Source organism: Ahaetulla prasina, chromosome 7, assembly GCF_028640845.1.
Source record: "Ahaetulla prasina isolate Xishuangbanna chromosome 7, ASM2864084v1, whole genome shotgun sequence".
Lineage (NCBI taxonomy): Eukaryota > Metazoa > Chordata > Lepidosauria > Squamata > Colubridae > Ahaetulla > Ahaetulla prasina.
Window position 1 is genome coordinate 58,496,714 of NC_080545.1, and position 12,348 is coordinate 58,509,061.

Below are 12,348 nucleotides of genomic sequence, written 5' to 3' on the forward strand. Positions count from 1 at the left end.
AGAAAAAGAAAATAAATATATAAAGAAATGATTTCATCACAATAAGTATAAAGTATCTCATCTGTTTTCTGTAAACAAATCCTTAAAACCTCATTGTCCTGAGCAAAAGTACATTCAGGGTTACCAGACATAACTATATATCTATTTTAATCTTGATCAAATAAGCTGGCTTTCTATACCTTTCTTTTAATAATCTTCATTCTTCTTCCATGCCCAGGTCAAGCTTTAAACTGCAAGAATGATCTTTCAAATGATCTAGGAAAATTATTCAGGTAATTTTTTGGGTTTTTTTATTTGTATATCACTTTTAATAATTAAGATATCAGCTGTTTCAATTTATTTCCAGTATAGCATATTTTTCAAAATCATTCTTGTAGCCTGTCATTTACTTTCACATTAGTGTCAGCTTCATCCATTAAAATTTGTTCCTCTTCCCTAACATGGCTAAGATGGCTATTCCCATGAGTAGCAAATATATGAAATACTTGTGGGTGGTCTCAAGTCCTTTCCTTGTCTGGAGAGGAATTACAAAGAGCCAGTCTATCAGTCAGTTCTTCATTCTGCCACAGTCGTTGGCTCTGCTTTTAGCAGAGTCATCTTCAGTTTGCCATTTCAGTTCCAGAAGTGCAAGCAGTTGTGTATTGTAAATGCTAAATCATTGCATCACCCAGTGTACCTTGCAGTCTATACCAAATGAAGATTGATTACTATCTCTTTGTTCTCTTTTGTTATACATTGTAGCTTCTGATTTATGTAGTTTGCTAATAAGTCAGTTAAGGCATCAGTTATGATGATGGCTATGGAAAAGATTTCAGATGCATTCATCAGCATTAATGTTATTAATGAATCTGCTGAAGATTCAGAACACATTAATTAGATATATCCTAGAGCTATTTTAAATTTTATTAGACTATTGAATAATTAATGAAGAATTCTGTATATTTAGACAGTATCTGTAATATGGCATACTACCTTCAAAATGATAAATGCTAATTTCAACCGAAGTTTATCTAAAGTCAAAATATCTAATTCATCTCTCCAAAGAATAAATTAACAACTTCATTGCCATCAAGGGTCACTGTGAAATTCTATTCTGAAGCTTACCTCAGTTGTATGATTATGGGAACAGCAGCACTGGAGGCAGAAAGTCAGGGATCAAAACTTACAGGATGGTGAGCATGAGGGTACAAGCCTGCCGCTTTTGTGTGTGCATGCAAAGAGTCACAAAACTGAAAGAAGTCATGAAGGCAATCAAGATCAAACTTCTTAAACCCTGCCATGTGCCACCAGTTTTTAATTGCTAATTACATCTTTCGAGCCTTAATTCTATCCTCTGATTTTCTCTAATATCCTACCAAAATTATGATCACCAGGATTAAAGAAATCTCTTTATTTTCCTAGGAAATAGGCCAAAGAAGGCTCTCCCCCAAATTTATATTAACCATACAATTCTGAGGATAAACTTAAAACCTAAGGGGTAAGTTTATGACATATACTGTTTTCCCAATCAATTTAAGTTAAGCTACACTTAATTAAGCTTTTTTCCATTTTATAATTTATTTTATTTAGTCAGATTCTATAGCTGCTTTCCCAACCAATGACTTTGGGTGGCTTCGAATTCTAAAACTCGACAGTTCTGAAATTTTAGCTCTATACTTCTCTCCTTTTTATGTTTTTGAGACTGATTAATTTCATATCTCACAAGATTTTCTCACTCTAAATATCAGGGTGACTGAAATGAACAATCACCATGAGATTTCTTACTTTGCCATTTTAGGAAAGATTCCTGATACCAGTCTTCTTCAGGTTGATGGTAGTCTGCAGATTCAGAAGATGTTCTCCTATCTTGTGCTATTCATGGGTAAGGAGATCCATCTTAAAAAATGACAAGTTATTTTCAAACAGGAATATAGAACTTTTTGGGCATTGAGAACCTTTGAACTGCATCATTCACTATAACAAATGAATGGTACAAGGCAAAAAAGTAGGCAGAGCTAGGAGAACAATAACTGAAACTGATTTAAGTATAAATAACTTCAAATGTAATGAATTGAAATAGGAATTCTGGCAGCTGACTATGTCACATTAACATTGATAATTTGCCAGGACACGTTCAGTGTCATTGGAAGTCACATTTTGTCCTACAACCACAGATTTTGCATTCTTGGTCTCAGGCACCAAATTACTTAAAATTTGGACTTTAGCCTGATTGTTTTGACCTGACCCTAAAATAAGCTTGCTACTGGTGAGATAATGTATCTTCAAATGGGTTCTGCCTGCAGCTGTCTTGAAGTGCTGTTTTGAAGAGCTCTCTTCAAAAGCAGCCCAAATTTAGTGTCTTGCAGTGATTTAAACTGAAGGTTAGCAGAGCATGAGGCATAGCTATTCTTAAAAATGTCACAGCTGGTACGCTAACTTCAGTTGGTAAAAGGAGGTGTTTTGTTTATTGGTAAGTTTTGTTTTAAACGCAGATGTCACATGGGCATTCAGAGGAAGAACTAGATATAAATGCATTCTGAAAGTTATAAACTGCATTTTAAGAAGAGATACATACACTCACATACATTCTCACAGTTCGAATATATAGTTTTTAGAATAAATTAATTGCTTATTCTTTTCCATGATATACATCTGTCCTTTCTTCCCCATCTTGTGGCCAACATGATTATATGCTGAGGTGCATGGAACACTGTTACCTACCCATCAAAGTAGTACCTCTTTATCTACTCACATTTGCATGAGTAGATAAATCTTTTGAACTGCTAGGTTGTCAGGAGCTGGGGCAACATAGGTGGTGGGTTGCTCCCAGTTCGCACTGGTTTCGGAGAACTGGTAATAATGGTGGCAGGAGGCTCTGCCCACCCGCTCGGAAGTCATCAAATACTCTCTATGTAAGCGCAGAATTGGCCCATGCGCGAGCAAAGTGAGTGCATGCATGTGAGCGAACCGGTAGTAAAGATAAGTAAAACCCAACACTGGGCAACATAATCTGGCACTCAGACCTTGAACCTGGGCTGACAGCTTTCCAGCTGAAAAACTCAGCACTTTTAACCACTGAGCCATTTACTGTCCCATTTACAAGCATATTTTAGAGTATTTACTTGAGAGTGAGTTGGTAGCCTTTTTGTGTGCTGTTTCCAAACATCTTCATGTATATTGCACCTACATTAAAAAAAACAAAACCTCACAATATTCTCAATGATGCTGGAAGTCACAGATGGCTATTATATAAAATCAAAAAAGCATATGTGTAATAATTAGCTTTGCACATGTGCTATAAAGGAATTATTCATGAGCAAATGAACTTTTTGTTCAATAACTTGTGCTGCATAAGCTCCAGATTCATGAGGCTTGGTATCCATAGCTAAGCAGGAATGAAGAGGAGAAAACTCAAGGATGCATTTATATATCATGGCCAGCCAAAGAGTACCTTTGTATTTTAATTTGTCATAAAATAAAATGTAAGCAATTTGATGAATAGTGTCAATTATCAATAAACATCAATATATACTGTATCTGACTAAGAATGGCCTCCATTTCTTGAAATGCAGTTGGTAAAACCATTATCTCTTTAAACCCAGTCTCGTATCAGTAGGGATATTTTTGTTACTTGCTTTTTGTAGTTTGTTGCTGATTGGGATAATCAGGCTTCCAAGAATTCACATCCAGAAAATGGTTTCAGTTCTATTGTTCACCACAGGCAGTTGCAAAATACTTAAAAGGAAGGACTGAAAGCCTTTTCCAGATAGGCTCACTTTTATCACAGTGATAAAGCCAGTCTGTTTCTTGAACAGAAAAGGTCAAACACAGGTCATGGACTGCATGCAGCTGTTCAGTACCACATCATGTCTCCCTTATCCATCTTTGGAATGTGCAGGGCCAAATTCATAGATTTTTTTTTCTTTTTCTGGGAGTTTCAAGGAAGTTCAAGGATGGTGATTCTAAGCTTGGATAAAGTGCACATTATTTTATTTTAATATTTTTCTGGTAGTTACGGGAGCCCATTACTGGAAATGAGTAGTATGTATAAAGTAAAGGTAAAGGTTCCCCTCGCACTTACCTGCTAGTCGTTGCCGACTCTAGGGGGCAGTGCTCATCTCTGTTTCAAAGCAGAAGAGCCAACACTGTCCGAAGACATCTCCGTGGTCATGTGGCCGGCATGCTTAAAAATTGTCAATCTTTCTGAATTTTCAACATTCCTGCATAAATATGATCTGTTCTCCACAGAAGTCCTAAAACTAAATAAGGAGAATGCAAACATTATACTTGTGTATTTTGTATCCATACGATCTTCTTGGTAAAGATACAGGGGTGGTTTACCATTGCCTACTCCTTCACAGTATTAATGATGCCTTTGCTATTGTTACTACAGTGATTATGTGCGTCTACCAATATCACTGCTGTCTAGCGTATGCGTGCTTTAGCTGCAAAACTGGCATGACCTTCACATTTTGGGTGATCCTGCAGAGAATATCTACTCTTGTTATACACTCCCAATAATCCCAATGTTCTTTGCTCATCCCTCCCAGAGCAACCACCACAAATACCACCACCACAATGAGGGGGCATGGTAGCACAGCAGGGGATTGGGAGAGTTGTATACCTACTACATATTTTAAAATAGTTTATTTAGCATTTAAGCTATTTCAGATAAACTTATTTCTTTCCTTGTCAGCAGGGAGACTGGTTTCTAGGAGAGAGAGTGAAAGATAGCCATCACTGTAATTATTCTTCTGCCTTTTGTAGATGATCTTAGTCTAGACCTTAGCCAACAGGCTATGCTTAACCTAGGAGAAGAACTTGATTTGGAAGGAACTAATAAGCTGAAAAAATGGCCAGGTATATTACAGCAAGGGGATAGTTCTTTTCTGCTTCACTACAGGATAATTGGATCTTATACAGCAGTGGTCTTGCTCTTCCAGTAAAACAGGTCATGCTGCTGTACGAATAGACAACTTTCCAAGAACAAGTAGAACTGGAATAGAGTTTTTCTTGATATGTTGTCTCATGTTACTTACGTACCACCTCAATTCCAAGATTCTGAATGATTTACAATATGCATTTAAAACCAGCAGAACAGGAGAAGACAATTCTCATCAATAACGGCAAGACAGGTTATCATCGTTCTTCAAAAGCATACCTTAAATAAAATGGTTTGGTTGCACTTGAAGAAGGCTAATAATGAAAGAAATGGATAAGCCTCTGGGGACATGCCTACAGCATCAGGGCAACCATCACACTAGTGGAACCAATAAACAGGCATTAGAGTTTGAAGAAACTTTGCATATGTAATAAATATGAATATGAATCAGGGCTATTTGCTTATATTGTGATGCATCTTTTTAAAGAACAATTCAGGAAAACAAGTTTCATACCAAACAGCCTAATAATAAACAGAATAAATATTCAACTTAATACCTCCCATCTGCTCACAAGGCTGTCTTAGGTTTCTGAAGTATTTTTGTTCCTGGTATCCCCTCAGCAACTTCCTCTCTTCTATTTTAAGGGATAGTTAATACTCAAATAAAATTCTGGGTATCTGTTCTATTCAGCTCATCTTTATTTTGGGACTGTAAGGATATCTAGTGAGTATAGGTCCTTGTTTTTCTACTTTCATAGAGTATCAAGTAAACTCCATGATGAAGTCAAGAAATCTCTCTTACTGGGAGCATTTTGGAAATTTTCCTCTTGTATGTTTAGTTAGCATAGATATTCCAGTTCAAAAATGACCTCTCTTGACAATCTCCTTACATTTGGCTAAGAAGGTCATCTTGATATTCTGCATGCTGATAGCCAGAAATATAATATTCTAGTATGGAAGCACTTGACTCCCTCTACTTCCAACTGAGGCTGATAAACCATGTGACATACTTGGAAATTAACTCACGTGAGGCATTTATTACTAATTTCCATTGGCATGGAAAGAGTGATGCAAGTGGTAATCCATGAAGAAGGAAGCTGTAATATTTGCTACTTGTTAATTTACAAAGCTAGAAATAGATTTATATCTCTGTTTTAATACAATCTCTCCATTGCTGATTGGGACACTGGATCCACTGAAGTGCTGAAGAACGTGGGAGGCTTAATAACTTTTGTCAAGCATTCTCTTAGCTTGGTGAAATTTGTTGCCAGTTAAATTTTATAAATAACTATTTAGATCAGGTTTCCTGTAGGGATTATGGCATCCTTCCTTCAGGAAACTCTACTTGTAACTATTGATGTTCCAGGATTTTTCTGGATGACTCAGAGTTATGTGATCCTTATTTAATTGTAGATCGCTACAGTTTAAAATTAGCAAAACAACAACAATAATAAAATAAGACAAAAGAAAGCCAGAGAAGGTTAATCTTACTCTGGACAGATTTATCTTGAAAGTGATATTTTGACTTTGCTATATATTAATAATATGTGTAATGTTTTCTGTGTAACTGGTATTTCTTTTGTTATTTTAATTTTTACAACACAGGATAGAAGATGGTCTACTGCCATCTTCTATCTCCCAGCGACCGGTGCGCTCTCACAGAGAGGGACTCCTTAGGGTGCCATCAGCCAAGCAATGTCGACTGGCGGCCCCCAGGGGGAGGGCCTTCTCTGTGGGGGCTCCTACCCTGTGGAACGAACTTCCCCCTGGACTTCGTCAACTATCCGACCTTTGGACCTTTCGCTGCGAACTTAAAACCTATTTATTCCGTCTAGCTGGACTGGCTTGATTTTAAAATTTTTAATTTGTTTATATGGGTTTCAAATTTTATAAATTTTTATAGGGTGTTACTGTATTTTAAAATTTTTGGCCAATCGAATAAGTTTTTTAAGGGGTTGTTCTTAACATTATATGTACTGTTTTCTTTGTTTTTTATTTTGGCTCTGCACCGCCCTGAGTCCTTCGGGAGAAGGGCGGTATACAAATTAAATTATTATTATTATTATTATTATTATTATTATTATTATTATTATTATTATTATTATTATTATTATTATTATTATTATTATTATTATTATTAATTGGCTCATCACAAATTGAATAAATTGCTTCTTATATTTTATTCATAACTAGAAGCTAGGAACCAACACTTTTTTCAAGCAACATGTTCAGACTGGTTTTGTTTCTAGATACCAAGTCTGAAAATGAAAATTAGACAGGGAACAGGAAAAAAGAACTTGGAGGAATAAGTAGGCTTCAGATTGTGCTTGTCTTTTTTTTTTTAAATTAAAGGCCTTTCATTAGTAAATAATATTTCATATTGTTGTAGAAACATTTTCCCCAAAGCTTTACAAAGCAGATGTGAGTCTAACTTTGAGATGAAGTTTCAAGTAATCAAGTTAGGTCAGTTAACTATCAGACTATTAGACTTTTTTATCTTTCTTTCCCCTGATAAATAAAGCTGGAAGGGTTCCAAAGCTAAGAATGAAATCAAAGGTCATTTCAGAGATGTGAGTTTCTTTTCTCCAACTGGGCAGCTGCATGTATATATTTTATCCTTTTATTTGTTTCATTAAAAATATTTGATACCCTCTATTTCAAGACAAAAGGATCTTACTGAGAAGGTTATGTGAATTTTGAAATAACAAAAGGAATAATAAATCAAAATGCATGCAACTCCAAATCATCTAATGACAGCAGAAATTAAAAACATTGGCACACGAGCCAATTATATGAACTGAAAGCAAAGATTTTCAAGATTTACCCAAGATAGATGCAGGTGTTGCCACACATATTTCTGAAAGAAACAGAAAGTTCCAAAGAAGAGAGATCAATATCAAAGTCTTATATATTTGCAATATGATGGGCTTGATCCTATGTAGGTTAACAACAAAGATTCTAAGTCTGTCATATTATATTCATGTTTCTTGCCCTACAAACAAACTACTCTTAAAGTTCATAAATAAATATTTGTTTACTTACATATAGGGAATATAACTGGCATAGTATTATTCCCACAATCATCTCAGTCTGTTGCAGTCTGTATCCTCTGTTCAACCTTATTATATTGCCCTAGTTGAGGTATGATCAGGTCTTATATAGTGTTCAGATAGAGCTATAGCTGGTGTATCAGCCTAAACAAGTTGTCGTACCTATCAAAACTACATCCGCTCCCTTTGCTTCCCAGATCAGTTGCTTCAATAGTTTATTGATTTATTTAGATTGTTTTATATAACCAGCTTGCTAATGAAACATATTAAAGCAATATATGACATAAAAATAAAATAAATATAACATCGGTGCTACCAGGGAATTTTTTAAAAAAAAATATTTTCACTGGTTACCTAAATGAGAAAAATGATTATTTACAAATTTCATGATAAACTTATTGTGATGAAAAAGACAATCTCTTGCTTAATCTATGTTCAATTTTATGAATAATTCAAACATACAATTACATCAATCAGCAGAAAACATTGCAGTTAATTCTTATTTCCTAACAAGAATATTTCTGTTCAGTATAATAGTAAAAGCATACTATCTTCTTCTAAGATACTTCATCTCAGCCACCAATGCTGCCCTGACATTTGAACCTTGGTAATATCAAGTATCTTGAGGCCAGGCTCTAGTTTACTGTGGCTTATTTACTTTCAGTCCTAGTGGGTGCTCATCACTTGAATTTTCTTATAGCTGCAGTATGATTCAGATGAAAGTTGGCTTTTGCGAATATAATGGGGCACTTTTGTAATACCTTGCCCTGCATATTTTCCAGTCCTCAAAATATTTTCGTGGTAATATGTCATCATATTCCAGTCTTTTAGGAAAGAATGGAGGAAGTAAAACAGTGAATGGAGGAAGTAAACAGTGGTACATTTGATATTATATTTATTTGTGAAACATGGCTAAACTCATCCCTCCCTGACTCCATTGTTTCAAACAAAGAATATCAAGTTTATCGATCAGATCGTGAAAACCGAAGAGGTGGTGGAGTGGCTATTTTTTACAAAAAGTTACTGAATCTAAAAAACATTCAAGTTGCACATAAACTTTATTTTCCTGAAACTATTGTATGCAACCTATCCCTTAACACCACACTTAGATTCTTACTATGCTACAGAGCCCCTGACTATGACATTACCCATGCAAATATGTTAACCTCACTGCTAACATGGGCTACTTCTTGCCCATATCCTCTCATCTTCCTCAGTGACCTAAATCTACCACTTATTAACTGGATAACTAATGAATGTACAACTGATCCAATCCATACTACACTACACAACACTGTTACAAATCTAGGTCTTGAACAACTTGTAACTAACAATACAAGACTCAACAATTGCCTTGATGTCATCTTTTGCAACAACACAAACTCAATTTATGGACTACAAATAAAAGAACCCTTTTCCAACAGTGACCGCTGCATGATTGACTTTCGTCTCAATATACGCCCTTACACAAATCATCATAACAATAGTATTCCTAACTACAACTTCAAAAAAGCCAACTATGATCTTATAAACAACGATCTCTCAACTCTGGACTGGCAAAATCTGTTCTCAACCTGTATAACTGCCGAATACCACTATAGAGTTTTCCTACTTGAAATCAATAGAGTCATTAAACTATACGTACCACAAATGACCAAGATCAGGAAAAGCAAACTACCCATATCAATAAAAAAGCTTCAATCAAAAAAAAAAAATCCCTCTGGAGAAGAAACAAAAAAGGCTATGTAGCAAATTTCAAAAACCACTACAGAAATATATGCAACCAAATAAAAACCAAATGCACAAATTACCACACTAAGCAAGAAGAGGACCTTCTGCGCACAAATTCCAATCGTGCCTTTTATAATTTTGTGAACAATAAACTTAAAGACTCAAGATCCATCCCACCACTAAAAGATTCTAATGGCAATGAATGCAATGATGAAACAGTTAAAGCAAACCTCTTTAACATATTCTTTGGCTCAGTTTTTGTTAACAGTGATGACACATACCCGACATTCCCAAATCGTACCACCAATGAGTATGACGACTTAACATATATAGATTTCACAGAAGATAATGTTGGAAAAGCTCTTCATAACTTGAAACCATCTCTATCCATTGGACCCGATGGACTATGTGCATACTTCTTAAAAAAAACTTTCCACTAATATAGCAGAGCCCCTAAGCATAATCTTTGATAAAGCTTTCACGACCAGTTCCCTTCCTAAACTTTGGTCACTAGCCACAGTCATCCCAATCTTCAAAAAAGGAGGCCCCAGCTTAGTCGAAAATTGCAGACCAATCTCTCTATGCTGCGTCACCTGCAAAGTAATGGAATCAATCATCAACCAATCCATTACCTTCCACTTAGAAATAAACAACCTACTCTCTAATAAACAATTTGGTTTCAGAAAAAAATTATCATGTAACTTACAACTTCTCCACTGTAAAAACATATGGACTACAAATCTTGATCAAGGCAAAGCGATAGATGCAATCTACATAGACTTCTGCAAGGCTTTTGACTCAGTAGTACATTTATTTTATTTATTTATTTATTTTGTCACAGCAATATATATAGGTATCATACAAAAGATTATATAATATATAAACATATATATAAGTAAATATTAGGAAGTATAAGCATATACATATATATAAGAAGAAGAAAAAGAAAAACAATAGAACAATAAAATAAAAAAAGATAACATGATAAACATGATAAACTCCTAAAACTAAAATCCTATGGCATTTCAGGACCCCTTCATAATTGGATATCTGCTTTTTTGTCTAACAGACAACAAGTGGTTAAAATTGGCAATGCTTTATCAGATTCCTCACATCCAGGACATAAACTGTTTCAACTCCTACCCTCAAAAGATGCTATAGAGCACTGCACACCAGAACAACTAGACACAAGAACATCACTCTGCTAAACAAATAATTCCCTCAACACTATCAAACTATTTACTAAATCTGCACTACTATAAATCTTCTCATCGTTCCCATCACCAATCACTTTCCACTTATGACTGTAGGACTATAACTTGTTGCTGGCAATCCTTATGATTTATATTGATATATTGACCATCATTTGTGTTGTAAATGTTGTATCTTGATGAACATATCTTTTCTTTTATGTACACTGAGAGCATATGCACCAAGACAAATTCCTTGTGTGTCCAATCACACTTGGCCAATAAAAAATTCTATTCTATTCTATTCTATTCTATTCTATTCTATTCTATTCTATTCTATTCTATTCTATTCTATTCTATTCTATTCTAAATCCTGTTCCTGTCAAGAGTGGCGTTCCTCAAGGTAGCATTCTTGGACAAACACTCTTCATACTATATATAAATGATCTTTGTGACCATATCTCAAGTAATTGTGTTCTCTTTGCTGCCGATGCCAAACATCACCGACAATACATCTACCATTCAAAAAGACCTTGATCATCTAACCGCTTGGTCTAAAATTTGGCAACTCCAAATCTCAACCAGCAAATTTAAACTGAACAGTGGGGACAGAGAATTAATTGATACAGAAAATTTCTGTCCCCAGCAATTCAAAATTAAAAGGGTTATCAGCACATGTAACATAGATGTCTGTGTGGGTAAGACTATCAACCATGCTATCAAGCAAAACCAAGCATTTAATAGTGAGTGCCATACCATGTGCAGTAAACCAACAGGTGGCAAGAAAGTAGGGGCAGTCAGGCACAACACAGGTTATGTAGACAGTAAACACAAGGGCAATCCAAATGGATTCAAATGTCTATACACCAATGCACAGAGTATGAGGAATAAACAAGGTGAATTAGAAATTCAAGTAAATGAGGGCAGATATGATATTGTTGCCATTACTGAAACTTAATGGGATGAAACTGACAAATTGAACATACAACTAGAGGGATATAAATTATTTAAAAGAAATAGACCAAATAAAAGAGGAGGTGGAGTTGCACTATATATAAGAAATAACTACATCTCTACAGAAATAGAGCACAACAATGATGAAAATCATCCTGAATGTATTTGGGTCAATATAAAAGGGGTGAAAAACAATATTGCCATAGGTCTATACTATAGGCCACCCAACGAAACAGAGGAAGTAGACGAACTTTTTGCTAGTCAGCTAACTAAGGTATGTAGGAAGCACATCACAGTAGTAATGGGGGATTTTAACTACCCTGACATCAACTGGGAGACAAACTCTGCACCAAGCGGAAGATCCAACAGGTTCCTAACAAACCTAGCAGACAACTTTGTTTCCCAAAAAATAGAGAAGGCAACAAGGGGAGCAGCCTTACTGGACTTAATTCTCACTAACAGAGATGAAATGATAGAAGGTGTTGAAGCTACAGGAACCTTGGGGGCAAGTGACCACGCAATTTTGGAATTCAACATTAAGCAAACACAAGTAGTAGAACAA

General features: G+C 35.3%; 2 long non-coding RNA genes across 2 annotated transcripts; one reads left to right on the forward strand and one right to left on the reverse strand.

The window, feature by feature from the left end:
* Positions 1 to 347: 347 nt before the first annotated feature.
* On the forward strand, positions 348 to 6,713 carry LOC131202671 (uncharacterized). Its single transcript, XR_009156190.1, has 3 exons — positions 348 to 1,477; positions 1,778 to 1,861; positions 6,467 to 6,713. It is a non-coding gene; the product is annotated as an uncharacterized LOC131202671 (long non-coding RNA).
* On the reverse strand, positions 4,951 to 8,030 carry LOC131202672 (uncharacterized). The gene is made up of 3 exons (XR_009156192.1): positions 7,904 to 8,030; positions 7,686 to 7,718; positions 4,951 to 5,239 (listed from the first exon to the last, which is right to left on the reverse strand). It is a non-coding gene; the product is annotated as an uncharacterized LOC131202672 (long non-coding RNA).
* Between the last annotated feature and the right edge of the window lie 4,318 nt (positions 8,031 to 12,348).